The following is a 15,877-nucleotide window of genomic DNA, read 5'->3' on the forward strand; positions in this document are numbered from 1 at the left end:
GAAAGGTATAATTTCTCCCTACCTCCACTCGTTATTACAATCCACAAAAGTATTAATCATAGAGTTTTACGGCAAACTTCCTTTTTGATCATGGTACAAAGATTGAAGGGGCACAGGATCATTCAACCAAAGATCATCCTATAAGTCTACCGTTGAGCCATCACTCAGGCTCCAAACAATTTCACTCATGGCATCACTCCAATTGAGGCTAAGGCATCTCCAGTAATGAGAACAAACTCTCTTATTAATATCCACAAGTAAAGTTTCCATCATTTTATATTTACTCTGAAGGACATGGCCAAAAGTTAATTTTGATTAAAAACCAAACGAAAACCAACTTTCATAATGAGAGCTTCATTTTGTATATGCAACCTTCGAAAACCAATACCACCTTGTTGCATGGGCGTGCAAAGGGTATCTCATCGAACAATATGGATATTTAACTTTTTATCTGTACTTCCCCAAACAAAAATTCGGATGAGACGCTCTATCTCTGAATAAAGCCCTTTTGAAAGATAAGAGGTTTGTATGACGGTTTCACACATTTTGTACCAAATAAAAATACATCGCACAAATGATCAGCCGATGTAAAAGTGGTGCCCATGATACCTTCCCAAGTCATCCACAACGGTGAATTGAAAGCCCTGTCTAATATCATTCTTTAAAGCCTCATCAACGTTGCTCGAGAAACATATATTAGTTTTGGCGAGGCTTACCGTATGGCCTGAGGCATCACAAAAATCCCCTAGAACATGTTGGATAACATCAAGTTGTTCGAGAGACACCTCTGCAAAGAAGATAAGATCATTGGCAGAGAAAATGTGAAATAGCTTCGGTCATCTACGAGAGATGCAAATTGGCTTCTAAAGTTTATCATTCACAACCCTATTGATAGCTTGAGAAAGTTTTTTCATGCACATGACAAAGAGATATGGCGATAATGGGTCCCCTTGGAGAATCCTTTTTGAAGGTTTGAAATTGTTCGTCGCCACTCCATTCCATAAAATATAAGTGGAAGCCAATAATACACAACACATAATAAGTCTCTGGATATCCAGAGGGAACCCAATATTGAAGATTGTGTAATCAATAAAAGATCATTCCAAGCGGTCATAAGCTTTCTCCAAGTCAATCGTAATTGACATCAATCTTAATTGACATCCACCCCTTCATCCATTTTTTTCGCTTCATCGAATGGATAACTTCTTGAGTAATTATTATGTTATCCGATATGGATCTACTTGGCCCAAAGATAGTTTGGGTCTTCGAAATCTATCCAGTAAGTAAAGGCTTTAGCAGGTTCATAATGACTTTTGTTACGACCTTATACAAAACTATGCACAAACTAATTGAACAAAACTGAGATAAATACTTCAGGTGTTTAATTTTTGGGATAAAAACAAGAAGGGTTCGATTAATCTCATCTGAAACCACCCACAGCTGAAATAATCTCGCACAAAATGAGTAATACTTAGACTAAAGACACTCCAATTTTCTTGATAAAAGAAGCATGAAAGTCGTCAACCCCAGGAGCCTTAACTGGGTACATTTCAAAAATAACTTATTGTACCTCCTCATCATTGATCGGTTTAAAAGGGTCTCAATCGATCCAACATTAGCTAGGAAAATATTTCAAATGTGATATATATAACCCATATCACCAACAGAATATAATAGTTTGACATAAAAGTTGACCGATATATAACAAAGATACTAATCATCCATATAACAACTATCATCATCATACATAAGAGAGCGAATTAAATTTACTCGTATCATACTACGGGCACAATCCGGAAAGTACTTAGTGTTACGGTATCTGGACATCACCCAATTACATCTAGATTTTTGTTTTCAAATAGCCTCATATTTCTAAAAATAACATCTAGTTCCTAACAAAGATTAACTTCTAAATTACACAAAAATGTTGAGTGACGGTTAGCAGGGACACGATCTATACCCCTTAACCTTGCTAAAATAATTTTTTCTGCTTACCAACAATCCCAAAGGTATGAATATTACAATCAGCCAAAATGAAGCTTCAAATTTTCAAGGTTACCGAAAGTATCAACATCACTATGCGAAGCTAACTGTTGTACATTTTGAAAGTTTGGATGGTATTGCCATGAGAAAAGAAAACAAAAATATGATTGCAAATCTCCTCGAGCCTTTTTATTAATTTATAAGAGAATGCGATAATGATCGGACTCAAGTCGATCGAGATGAGCACCCAGCTATCAGAAAGCACCTCAATCCATCTAGCGTTGGCAAGTAATATGTCTAAAAACTATCTCAACGTACCTCAAACCCAAGTGAAAACAAAGCCATGAAACCAAAGATCTATTAAAGCATTATCAAGCACAAAATTAAAAAAGCTTTTACTCTGGGCAACACAACCACTCGTACAACTAATTATCTCATCCGGGTGTAAAAAATAATTAAAATCACCCTGAGAAGCCATGGTTTATCACCACCCAGATCAAGCTAAGCAAACTAAGCCATTGTTGGAGTAACTTGGATTGATTTGGAGCTAGACTACGCAATCATATTACTCATATCCCTTAGAGGGCTTATGGGTAGAACTTTATGGGTATCAATCTCTAAGCTAGCACAAGGGCTTGAGATACCAAAATTGTACCCTTCAAAGATGACAAGGAATCCAACCTGAGTTTCATAACCACCTCTCGATTAAACTTACCTTTCTACTCCGCCTAGAAATAATCTCTCACATTCGTATTGACGTTATCAATATCACCAAGGTTCTCATCCGCCAAAATAGCAAACCGCGATTGAGGGCCTAGGTTGGGGTTAGAATTTCTCACATCGTTGGTTTCAATTTCCTTTATGGTTCGATTTCGACGATTCTTCACTACCATCCAAGACCCATAGAGGCTATATCTTGAAGGTTTAATTGCCACTTCTTGAGCAAGATTCTCAGCTCATTCTTTCACCTGTTCAGTGCCCTTATTTGTTTCTAAAGCACATAAGTCCTGGTAATGTCCGTACTCTCTATACTTGAAGCATACCTACTGCAAACCTTCGTTTTTAATCTGTTGAACGACGTCATCTAAGCCAATACAAGGTAGTAGGGGTTTACTATGGTCCACAACCATTATCATTTTAACGAACTTACCCCTTTTCCTAGCAGTTGTGTTGTAATCCACCTTAATCACATTCTCTACCTCTGAAGCGATGATGAAAACCTCAATAGATGTAGAACTGAATATTGATTTTTGATTGAATACAAGTTATACAGTTGTTCTTTATATACATGAAATGGTAACTGTTTAATAGTTATAACAGCTGTAACAGAAAGCAGTTATGCTACAAACTAACATAAGCTGATAAGCAATGCTAAGCTGAACTACGCTGCATGCTCGTGCATGCTATATTCTATCCAATATGCTCACTGCTTCTTCCATCTACAACTTCTTTTTACGAAACAACATCCAACCTTTGTCTAAACATATGAAAATAATCTTTCGACAATGCCTTAGTGAAGCCATCATCTATTTGATTCGAGGATGGAACATAGTTTACTTTCAATTTGTTTGATGCCACATTTTCTCTCATGAAATGCACATCCAACTCCATATGTTTAGTTTTAGAGTGGTAAATCGGATTTGCACTCCTCGAAATTGCACTTAAATTGTCACTCCAGATTACAGGCGTACCTTGCAGCTTAATTCTCATGCTTTCAAGTAATGCAACTACCCAAGTAGCATAAGAGGATGCATCAACCAAGCTTCTATACTCAGCTTCAATTGTAGATCTAGACACAGTCTTCTGCTTCTTGGAACTCCATGTGATTATATTACCGTCAAGATATACGTAATTGCCTGAGATTGACCTTCGATCATCCACACTGCTTGCCCAGTCAGCATATGCAAATGCAACAATCTGAAAAGGCAACTCATTTTTTGATAGAGCAAGTTCATAGTCTAGGGTGCCATTTAAATATCTGAGTACACATTTCATAGCAGACAAGTGTTGCTCACATGGTGCATGCATAAACTGCGCCAACTTATGGACACTATATGTTATGTCTGGCCTTGTGTGACATGCATATAGCAATGACCCTACAAGACTCCTATACTCCTTTGGATCAGTGAGAGGACTACCAGCTTCTCTGATCAGCTTGATGAAGAAGACCATTGGTGAGGCATTGATCATTTGTGCTTTATCCAAAAATTCCATCACATACTTCCTTTGGATCAAGAATATGCTATCACCCACATATTTAACTTCAATTCCAAAAAAGAAACTAAGCTGCCCAATTCTTTTAGAGAAAACTTCTCTCCAAGCAGGTTAACAACTTTTTCCACTTTGCAACTCATACTGCCAGTAACAATTATGTCATCCACATATACTAGAACATATACTACATATTCTTCTTTTTTCATTACAAACAACGAGTAATCAGCAAGTGATGCTTCAAAACCAATATGCACCAAGTGTTCATTCAGCTTAACATACTAGTTTCGAGGGGCTTGCCTTAGTCCATACAAGGCTCTATTTAACTTGCACACTAAGGGAGTTCCATCTAAATCAACCTCTTCAAACCCTTCAGTCTGTTGCATATATACTTCTTCCTACAAATCTCTATTTAAAAATGCATTGTTTATGTCACCTTATCTCAAACACCACTTCTTTTGAACGACTACAACAAGTATCACATTGATTGTGAAGGATTTAGCGACTGGACTGAAAGTATCCTGAAACTCTTGGCCAGGGATTTGAGAAAAACCCCTAGCCACTAATCTGGCTTTGTACCTTTGTAGTGTGCCATCAACATTTCTTTTTATTTTAAACAGCCATTTTCATCCAACTGGGAATCTACCCTCTGGTAGTCTTACCAGTGTCCATGTATTGTTTCTGACCAAGTCATCATATTCTTCTTGAACAACAGCTTTTCACTTAACAGACTTAAGTGCAACATGAATTGAATGTGGTTCTTCTTCATCATTATCTTGCACATTCAGGTACACTTTGGGTTTGAAGATCCCTCTCTTGCTTCTAGTTATCATATGGTGCCCTTGTACTCCAAGTGAACTTGGAGCAGCTTCTAAGTCTGGCTGTGTATTTACATGTTGCTCAGTTTTAGCCCCTTCGACATCATTGTCAGCTATATTATGCTGAACATAACCAGTATCTTCAGCTTCAGGAGATTGGTTCATCAGTCTAAGACTCAAAACCTTGAGCTGAGCTGCCTTCAGGTAGTTGGGCATTAACCTGTGAATTATGTCCTAAGTTTATGCAATCATCTGCTCGAGCACTCACTCTATGAGCACCATTGATGATTGTTAGCTTTCGAGGAGGCACCTTACTCGTGTTGGATGCCTTGTCATTATTTCCTGTAAAGGGAAAACAAGATTCATCAAAAACCATATGCCTCGAGATGTAAATTTTCCCACTTGGTGCCAAACATTGATATCATTTGTGATGGGCACTGTAGCCAATGAATGTGCACGGTTGAGACCTAAAGTCCAGCTTATCTTGCTGAAACATTCGAAGACGTGGGAAGTACCTGTACCTAAAAACAAGTATATCACTGTAATCTGGTTGCTTGTTGTAAGGTGCTTCAAATGGTGACTTACCATGCAGGACCTTAGTGGGCAATCGGTTTATAAGATACACAGCTGTACTTACAATATATGACCAGAACTTTAAAGGTAATGAGGCTTGTGTCATTAAGACTAATGCTGATTCAATATCATGTCTATGTTTTCGATCCACCACACCGTTTTGCTCCGAGGTGTAGCATTGTTGTTAATGGCATGTATTCTCCACCCGGTCAGTTTTCAGCTCCCTTATCTCAGTTTCAAATTGAGTTTTCACAAAGGCATGAAACAGCTGAAATGCCTGTATGGTTTGGTCCTTGTTCTTGAGTAAATATATCCAGCAATGCCTTGTACACGCATCCTCAAAGGACACATAATACCTGAAACCATTTGAGATTATGTGCGAATGTCCCCATAAGTCAGAAAATACTAAATGAAACGGTTTGTCATACACAGTGGTTGACTCATGAAGCGTATTTTTTTACTTTTCCCCATTCGATAGGCTACACAAACATTTGTATATTCTTTATTAAATGCTGAGACAATATTGACCCCAATTTATTTACAAACTTGCATCAATGATGCATGAGCAGGATGCCCAAGCCTTTGATGCCACAAGTCATACATGTTTATGCTAGTGGTTACATTTACTTCTATTGAACTTGACTTCTTGTTACAGGATGTATTATCAATAGCAAACTGAAACAAATCAGCAGTCTCCCATCCTTGCAGTATCACTTCTCTAGTCTTTTCATTCTTCACCAGGTAGTGACTTGCATGAAACTCAAAAAATATACTCCATTCTCTCTAGCAAACTTAGAGACAAATAAAATATTTTTAGTTACATCAGGAACATGCAGAAGATTATTAATGTAAAGCGCTCGAAACCTGGTTTGAATAAGAGATGAACCTGTCTTAAATATATCTAGATTCTGGCCATTTCCCACAACTAACTTATTTGGTCCAGAATAGTCAGATCCATTGTTAAGTTTGGAGCTGTCTGGGGTGATATGGTGAGTAGCACCTGAGTCTATAATCCATTTATCCGAGCTGGCAGGTGTTGAAGATGTGTTCTGTACTAGGGTACATCCATTATTGGTACACGCGTATAGCACTCATTTTCAAAGCTAGTTACATATGTGTTGTAAGACTTATGTTTATCAGCCAAGATTCCAGAAAAATGACTGATCAAACCGATGCCAGCATCGATCTACAATGTGCCCTATCTTTCCACACAATTAACACTGTACTCTAGCTCTTCTACGACCTTGTGTACCTGTTCGACCACGAGAGTACTGTTATGACATTCTTTCATTCCCAGTGTACTGTTGATCAGTAGATTGATTAGAGAATTTCCTTTGATTGTTATTCTAAACATGTGTAACATTAGCACTAAGAAGTAGTTGAGACTGAACTTGAAAGCTTTTAAGCTGAGCTTCTGCATCAATTAGTATAGATTGTACTCCACCCACTATGAAGACATCATTTCTTGTTGTAATAACAGCAACAAAAGGTTGATATTCAAATGGAAGTCCATTCAAAATTGTGGCTACCTGATCAATATCAGATACAACACTGCCACACGCTGCTAAAGCGTCACACACTTTTTTGATTGATGTGAGATATGACCGCATGCTCTCATATCATTTCTTGATGGATCGTAACTTACAATGCAAGCTCATTATACTGGTAGTCGACCGATTTGAAAAGAATTTAAGGACTGTAACCCATACCTCAACAGCAGTTTCATCCCCAACGAACTGTGGAAGTAGATGATCACTGATGGTGGATAATAGCCATGAGGCCAAGGCACTATCTTGCGCCACGAACACATCATACTCCTCATTAAGTACAAGATTGCCATCTGCATCAAGTGTTCTCTCAGGCGGGGAGCTAAGATCACCGGTGAGCAATCTCTCAAGTCGATGACTTCGAACTGTTAAGAGGATCTGCTACTTCCATCGAAGAAAATTCATTTCATTGAGCATGATGTTTATGCGTTTATTAGTAAACATCTTGCTAGGCCTTAACGCTCTGAACCTCCAAGAATATTTCCAGAATTGCCAAATGCCATGACACATGTTCTCGCAAGATGAATCCAGAATTATTGCAAGACGAATTACGCAGCAAAAAAGGAAATTAAGTTCATCCCAGAACCAACTGAGCGAATGATACCATGATGAAAAACTCAATAGATGTAGAACTAAATATTGATTCTTGATTGAATACAAGCTATAAGTTGTTCTTTATATACATTAAATGGTAACGTTTAACAACTATAACAGCTGTAACAGAAAGCAGTTATGCTGCAAACTAACATAAACTGATAAGCAAAGCTAAGCTGAACTACGCTGCATGCTCGTGCATGCTATATTCTATCCAATAAGCGATAAGTCAAAAAATAGACTTGGAGTAGTATCTATAGGGAAGATCGATAATGGATCCAAGCCATTATCAGAGACGAGATGATATTGGAAGTGTTGAAGTTTTGATTTCAAGGCTAAGCGGTGAGATAGTTTCTGAATATCACTCAAGGTACTTCCATTAAGATCTTTGAATAATCCTTCTCAAGTTCCAATTTGACAAGAAAGTAGTCATTTTCAAGATCAACTAATTGAAAATGACCATGGGGTTGCCAATAGTATGGATTTTGTTCCAAATAACACGATAACAGATTTTCCTTCCCGTTAACCTGCTAATTACCGAATGCCTCATGTTATGATCAATAGATTGATGAACCTTTTCTGAGAAACGAACGACGGGGTAATCATTCGTCCATCAACTATGACATCGCCTTCATCAATTGAAACTACACATCCCTAAAAAGAGTGTCTGATGCGAGATCAGACCTCTCACCCCAGTCACCATAGCAACATAAGAATATCCTTAGGAGAGGGAAGGGTACTGGTCGGTTCTACACCCGTAGGAAGATCAATCATCTAAATATCCACTTCAAAACTTGGAGAAATCCTAGTATTCAAGACCAACATCTTTGCAACCATCGCACTAAACTCATCGATATTCTTCGCTTTATTCCCAACTCTTCTGATCGCATCCTCTAAAGGAGACCCTGACCACTCTAATAAATGGCAACAACCGGCCCAACGTCCGCCAAGGGTGGTGGCGTTGACACTTGCATGCAAACCTTAAACTTTGTAAATACAAAAAAAAAACACAGAGCAAACCCTAATATTATAAAATTTTATTTTTTTTATTCCAAATAGACAACATTAAAATAAGTCAAGTTGCAACGATAACCAAGGTTCATATATTCGTATAAATGGCTTAGATTCTTACAATTTTTATTTTGATATATATATATATATATATATATATGTTTTTCATCTTTAAAAAGGTAAAAAAGGAAAAACTGACACCCGGACGGCCGGACCTGACCCATGGATTTCGTGACCACGAACCCTTGATAGTACAAGAACGGAAAGGCAAGATAAAGGCCACAGCGACAATTTCGTCAACGTTAATAATGTCATCGTGCAGGACTGATCCGTCATTATATTTCATTAATGAGGGCAAATCGGTCACAAAATTCAAATCTAGGGATCAATATACCGTCAACTAAAGGGAGTCAAGTCCGGTTCTGTTTACGTTTTGAACTCGGGTCGACTCAGTTGAATTATCATATATATTAATTTTAAAAATGAACCTAAACTTCTCGGAAACGAAAAAAAACCATAAACAAAGTAAAATCACAATGGAAATGGGAATAAATCCGTTTTTTCCTTCTTCCATACAGAACGAGTCAGTTGGCATTTGTTCTTTTTAAGGAATTTGGTAAAGTGAGTTCTGTTTCACGCGTCTTCCCAAAGTCTATAAATTAGCTCACTCTTCGCTCCTCTCTCTCCAGGATTCTGAATTGTCGTTTCAAAAGCCTCCACAAATCTCTCTTTGGTTTTTGCTTCTGTTGTTTTATTGCAATGTCTGGTCGTGGCGGTGGTCGTGGCGGTGGAGGCCGTGGCCGGGGACATGATCCTGGTCACGGTCAACCTTCTCAGTCTTTACCTCGCGGCGGCGGTAGAGGAAGGGGCCGTCAGTCTGGGAGGGGACGTGGATCGTCTGGTCCTCCTGCCTCTTATACCCCGCCTCCTCCTCAGTCGGCTCCAGCTCATCAACCACCTCCTCAGGCGCTCCGGCTCCGGCGGCTCGGCAACCACCTCCTCAGACGGCTCCGGCTCGGCAACCACCTCTTCAGGCGGCTCCGACTCGGCAATCTCCTCCCCAGGCGGCTCCGGCTCGGCAACCTCCTCCTCAGGAGGTTCCTGCTCATCAGCCTTCATCTAGTGCGGAATCACTGAGCAAAGAGGTCTCGCAGAAACTTGCATTGGGTCCTCCGTCGTCGACAAAGGCGATTAATTTCCCTAGAAGGCCGGGTTTTGGTACCGTCGGTACCAAATGCACGGTTAGAGCGAATCATTTTCTAGTAGATGTTGCTAATAGTGATCTTCATCACTACGATGTACATTCTCTCCCTTTCTCCCTCCATTTGATTTTTAAGCGCTTTAATAATTCCTACACAGAAGGATTTAGCTAATACTTGTTTTTTTTTTCAATAAAAACCCAAAGGGAAATTTTAATTATAAATGGTTTGCTTAGAAGAGTTCTGCTTTTTGTTTGGTTCATATATTTTAATTTCAATATTTTTTTCCTGTTAGCTAATTTTCATTTACTTCATTGCCCGTCTCTGGTCTCTGTTTTCTTGCATTTTTTTCTCGAATCTTTTAAAGATGTTTGATATTTCATTTCTCCTTTAAATTTTTATCGGCTATTTTTTCTCCTCTTTTTTACGTGTTCTAACCGTTTTATATTTTATTCTTATATCTCTGTTTTATTTTGGTATCTATGCAGAGAAGACTTTAGTAATTATTTTTTTTCTTCCAAATAATAGATTGTTCCTCCGTAAATGAACTTGCTTTAATGAATTCCTCTAGTAGTTTTAGTTCATTATTGATATATTGGCTTCCTTTTGCATATTTACCTCGTTGTCCATATCTCTGTTCAGTTGCATTTTTTTCTGTCTCTTTTAACAGCTTTTGATATCTTCTTCATTACTTGCAGGTTACTATATCACCAGAGATAACTTCCAAAAAAGTAAACAGAGAGATAATGAAGGAGCTTTCTAAGACATACAGGGCTTCCCACCTTGGAAATCGGCGTCTTGCGTATGACGGCAGGAAGAGCTTTTACACTGCTGGGGCTCTCCCGTTTGAGTCCAAGGAGTTTGTCGTTAAATTACTCGATACAGATCGCGGCCAGAGTTCATCTGCTAGAGCGAGGTAAAATTCTTGATTTTATAATGGTGTGTTGAGTATTGACATTTTGCGTTTTATGGATCTCATTATCTTACTTCGATCTTTCTGGTTGATTTTTATTGCAGGAAGGAACGACAATTTAAGGTAGCAATCAAACTTGCATCCAAGCCCGACATACATTTCCTTAAGGAGTTTTTAAGCAGAAGGCATTTTGAATGCCCTCAAGATACTATTCAAGTACTGGATGTTGTTCTTAGGGCTGCCCCATCTGAGAAGTACTTGCCTGTTCACTATGGTCCATCATTTTAGATATCTGAAATCATTTTATACTAAATCAAATTAATAAATTTGAAACATTGTTTTGCAGATATAATGTAGTTGGAAGGTCATTTTTCCACCCGTCTTTAGGTTCCAAAGGGGGGCTTGGTAATGGAATTGAGTACTGGACAGGATATTATCAGAGTCTTCGACCTACACAGATGGGTTTATCACTTAATATTGGTAACTATTCTATTGACTGTTAATTTTGTGGCTGTTTTTTTCACTTAATGTTGTAGTTTTAATGGTTTTTCTTTTTATGCCTGTTTTCACTTTACAGATGTGTCTGCTCGGTCCTTCTATGAGCCACTTATGGTTTCAGATTTTGTTACGAAACATTTCTATCGTCCTCAAAACTTGAAAAGGCCTTTGTCTGATCAAGATCGTATTAAAGTATTATTTCACCTTAATCTATTAATTTCTATTTTCTGCAACTAGACGCATATTCAATTTAGTGTTTATAGACCAAAGTGGTTGAAATTTCTTACAATGTTTATACTGTCTTATTATTTAGGTGAAAAAGGCTTTAAAAGGAGTGAGAGTTCAGCTAACTTATATGAACTATCCCAAAAGTTCAAAGATTGTTGGCATATCTAGGGAGCCTATTAGTCAGCTGATGTAAGTTTGTTATAACACTATAGAAAGCTACATTTATGGGCTAAATATGGTTGAATCGTTTTGGGTTACTTGTGATGATCTTTATATTCTCTCCTATCTTGTTACCTGTTCAAACTGACTATGGTTGACTTGATTTTGTGGTATTTGTGGTAGTCTTATATTTACCATGTTTGAACTGAGTTGGTTTTATTTATTTGCAGTTGGCAGTATTTTGTTTGGTCATAATGACTTCAGAAATGTTTCTTAGTGTGGAAGTTAGTCGATAGCAACCACCTTTGTTTTACAATAATCTTAGGCTACCATTTGTTGAATACTGTGTTGCTAAAGTGGGGTGCTAAATATTTAAGTTCAAATAGTTGTACTTAGTCAATGGCTACCACCTTTGTTGCGCAATATCCTTAAGCTATCATTTTTTTAAACTGTTTTATGAAGGTGAAGTACTAAATTTTTAAAGTCAAATAGGTGATATAAGCATAATAATTGTACTAAATTTGTATTCCCTAACATTTTATGCTTCTGTCTGGTATTTGTTCCATTCTCTCTCATTGTATCTCTTCTGTCAATTTTTTGGGCCTCTTAGGTTTCCTCTTGACGAGAGAAGTACAGAAGTTTCTGTTCCACAGTATTTCCGTGAGAAATACAACATTGTGCTTGAACATACATACTTGCCTGCCATTCAAACTGGGAGTGAAGCTAGACCTGTGTATTTGCCGATGGAGGTTCTCGCTTCATATTGACTTGATTTTTGTTTCCTTTCTCCTTTGCTTTTAACTCTGTTCTTCTAATGATTTTGTCATTCAGCTTTGTAGGATTGCCGAGGGACAAAGATATATAAAAAAGTTGAATGAACAACAAGTTCGTCAATTGTTGAGAGCAACTTGTCAACGTCCGAATATTAGGGAGGAAAATGTTAGAAAGGTATGATAGTGTTGGATATTTTTTGCAGCATTTATTTTCTTGATTAGATAACAATTGCGATTCATTTATTATGTTTCTGCAGATGGTCCAAGTTAATAATTTTGACGCAGATGAGCTTGTTGGTAAAGAATTTGGAATTCATGTCCACAAAGAACTTGCTTTGATTAATGCAAGAGTTTTACCACCCCCAATGGTAATAACATGTCAATATGTTGCATCTTAAAGGGAAGTCAAACTTCTTTTCTTATTATAACTAATTTCTGTTTGTTCATGTTGCTGCAGCTTAAGTACCATGATAGTGGAAAAGAACGAAGTGTTAGTCCTGGCTTTGGGTCATGGAACATGATCAATAAGGTGATATATTTTTTTACATCTTATCTTTGATGTGGTTTTGAAATCAACAATCAGAACTGTCTTTTTGTCTCCTGTTCTTGTTCCAGGGTTTCATGTGCATCACCCTTCCAATTCATTTTAAGAGTTTTTATGGGTTTCCACTTTGCAGTGTCATTTGCTTGCTGTTTATGTTTGCTAAAATCTTTGATTGTTTTATCTTGGTTAATCTCTTGTGTGTAGAAGTTACTTTTCTAGGTTTTAAGCACATTTTTCTTGCAGAAAATGGTCAATGGTGGGAGACTGGATTTCTGGACCTGTGTAAACTTCTCCTCAAAATTTATGAATATGTCAAATGACTTTTGTTATGAGCTTGTGAACATGTGTAACAGCAAAGGAATGGTATGGTGTGTAGTTTTGTAAGTGCACATATCTTATTTTTAATCTACTATTGACCGACTTCATTTTCCATTTTTTCCTCAAGGTGTTTCGTGAGACCGCATCAATCCCAATCCGTTCAGCTCGTTCTGATAAAATTGAACAAACTCTCTCGGATGTTTACCGAGAATCTGCTGGCAAGAATATGGCACTTCAGTTGTTGATAGTCATCCTACCTGATCAAACTGGCTCCTATGGTAAGAGATTCTGATATAATGTAGGGTAATGTTGGTTTTTCTGTGTGCAATTAAACTCTTTTTATTTTGACAGGAAAAATCAAGCGAATTTGCGAGACTGAGCTAGGTATTGTTTCACAATGTTGTAAGCCTGATATAGCTTCAAAGTTTAGCAAACAATATTTTGAAAACCTTGCCCTGAAGATTAATGTCAAGGTACTTTTCTCTGCCTCAGTAGTGGTTTTATGTTTGTGCTGGCTCTTTTTCTTATTTTTAATTTTTTTTTATAATTTTTAATTAATTAGGTTGGGGGTAGAAATACGTGCTGAATGATGCAATTCAAAAGAGAATTCCGCTTGTGAGTGATATGCCTACAATTATATTTGGTGCTGATGTTACTCATCCACAGCCTGGAGAGGATTCGAGTGCTTCTATTGCTGCAGTAAGCATATTCCTTGCTCTGTCATATCTTTTCTGTTTTTCATGTTAAGAGTTTTTTGGCTTGGCTGCAGGTAGTTGCATCCATGGACTGGCCTGAAATAACAAAGTACCGCGGAATTGCCTCTGCACAGACACATCGGCAGGAAATAATCCAGGACCTCTTTAAAATAAATGAGGATCCTCAGAAGGGTAGAAGTCCTGGTGGTATGATAAGGTAGGGATGTAGATACAGTTTTGTCTCAGGCTCCTTGTCTTGGTTAATTGTGTTCTACGTCATTTATTGATCATTTCTTGTTCTCTTCAGGGAATTGCTCATTGCTTTCAGGAGGTCAACCAATTTAATACCTGCAAGGATTATTTTCTACAGGTGAACTTTGTTTCTGGCGATCCAATTCCTTTTACTTTTCTAGCTTTGTTGCTGATAACTGTTACTTAATCTGACAGAGATGGTGTGAGTGAAGGCCAATTCAGTCAAGTTTTATTCGATGAAATGGATAGCATCAGAAAGGTATCTTTTGTGGTGTTTTGTAGCACCCTGCTATATCTTGGACAAAGAAACTGTGTTTTGAATAAATTCAATCTAGACGTGGACATTAACATTAGCTTGTTAATATACTTCTTGTTTTTGCAATGCTTTTTGGTGTTTAGTCCTAACACCTTTAATTTTAATCCTTCCTCCAGGCTTGTGCCTCACTCCAGGAAGGATATATGCCACGAGTTACATTTGTTGTGGTGCAGAAGAGGCATCATACACGCTTATTCCCTACTGATCGCAATAATTCTGATAGGAGTGGCAATGTCTTACCAGGTAACGGTTATCTCATAATTGGGCACTCTCATAATCAAATATCTTCTCCCGATAACAATATATTTAACCGTACTCGTCTTGCAGGTACAGTTGTGGATACCCACATTTGTCATCCCACCGAGTTCGATTTTTATCTTAATAGTCATGCTGGGATTCAGGTAATCTGAGGCTTGCCTTCTGCAATTATCGTTTTACACCTATTTTCATATCCTTCCACTGTCTGTAACTAAATGTATTCATTATTTTTCTTGTGCAGGGAACCAGTAAACCCACCCATTATCATGTTCTGTACGATGAAAATGGGTTCACTGCAGACCTTTTGCAAATTCTCACCAACAATTTATGTTATACGTATGTATTAATTAATTTCTCTGCAATCTTCAAGTACTGTGAATAAATATTGCTCATATTAGTCTTAACCACAATTATTTCACTCTTGTCTAGGTATGCGAGGTGTACGAAATCGGTTTCCATAGGTTAGTGATCATTTTTGTTCGTAAAATCTGTTTTTAGCTTGCAAGCTAGTCTCCAAGTTGGTTGATATTTTTATTACACTTGCAGTGCCTCCAGCTTATTATGCCCATCTAGCTGCTTTTAGGGCACGATATCATGCAGAAGAAGATATGTCGGACAGCGGGTCTACTGGTGGAAGCCGAAAGCCAAAGGACCAGAGTGTGGATTTTCGTCCCCTGCCCAGCATCAAAGACAACGTGAAGGAAGTGATGTTCTATTGCTGAGTAGGCTGTGTTTCGCTTTTATTTTGTTTGGGGTTTTCTACAGGATGGTCGGCTTGGAATTACACACTTTTGATGGGTAATTCGTGGTTGGTTTAGTTGTATTAGTACATAACTACACATGATGTGCAGGCCTTTAGAAAGATGCGAGAGTTTAGGGGTCATTTTGCTCATCTGTGGTGTGTACAGTGTACACATCTTTTGACGATTATCTTTTGATTTATTATCTGTGGTATGTTCAAAGTGATTTTCTTCGTTGGCAATTTTC

At 37.8% G+C, this 15,877-nt stretch overlaps 1 pseudogene; it reads left to right on the forward strand.

Annotated features, from left to right (window-relative positions):
• Positions 1–9,273: 9,273 nt before the first annotated feature.
• LOC120167963 lies at positions 9,274–15,868 on the forward strand (annotated as a pseudogene).
• The last annotated feature ends 9 nt before the right edge of the window (positions 15,869–15,877 follow it).

Source organism: Hibiscus syriacus, unplaced genomic scaffold, assembly GCF_006381635.1.
Source record: "Hibiscus syriacus cultivar Baekdansim isolate YM2019G1 unplaced genomic scaffold, ASM638163v2 tig00111708_pilon, whole genome shotgun sequence".
NCBI classification, from domain to species: domain Eukaryota; kingdom Viridiplantae; phylum Streptophyta; class Magnoliopsida; order Malvales; family Malvaceae; genus Hibiscus; species Hibiscus syriacus.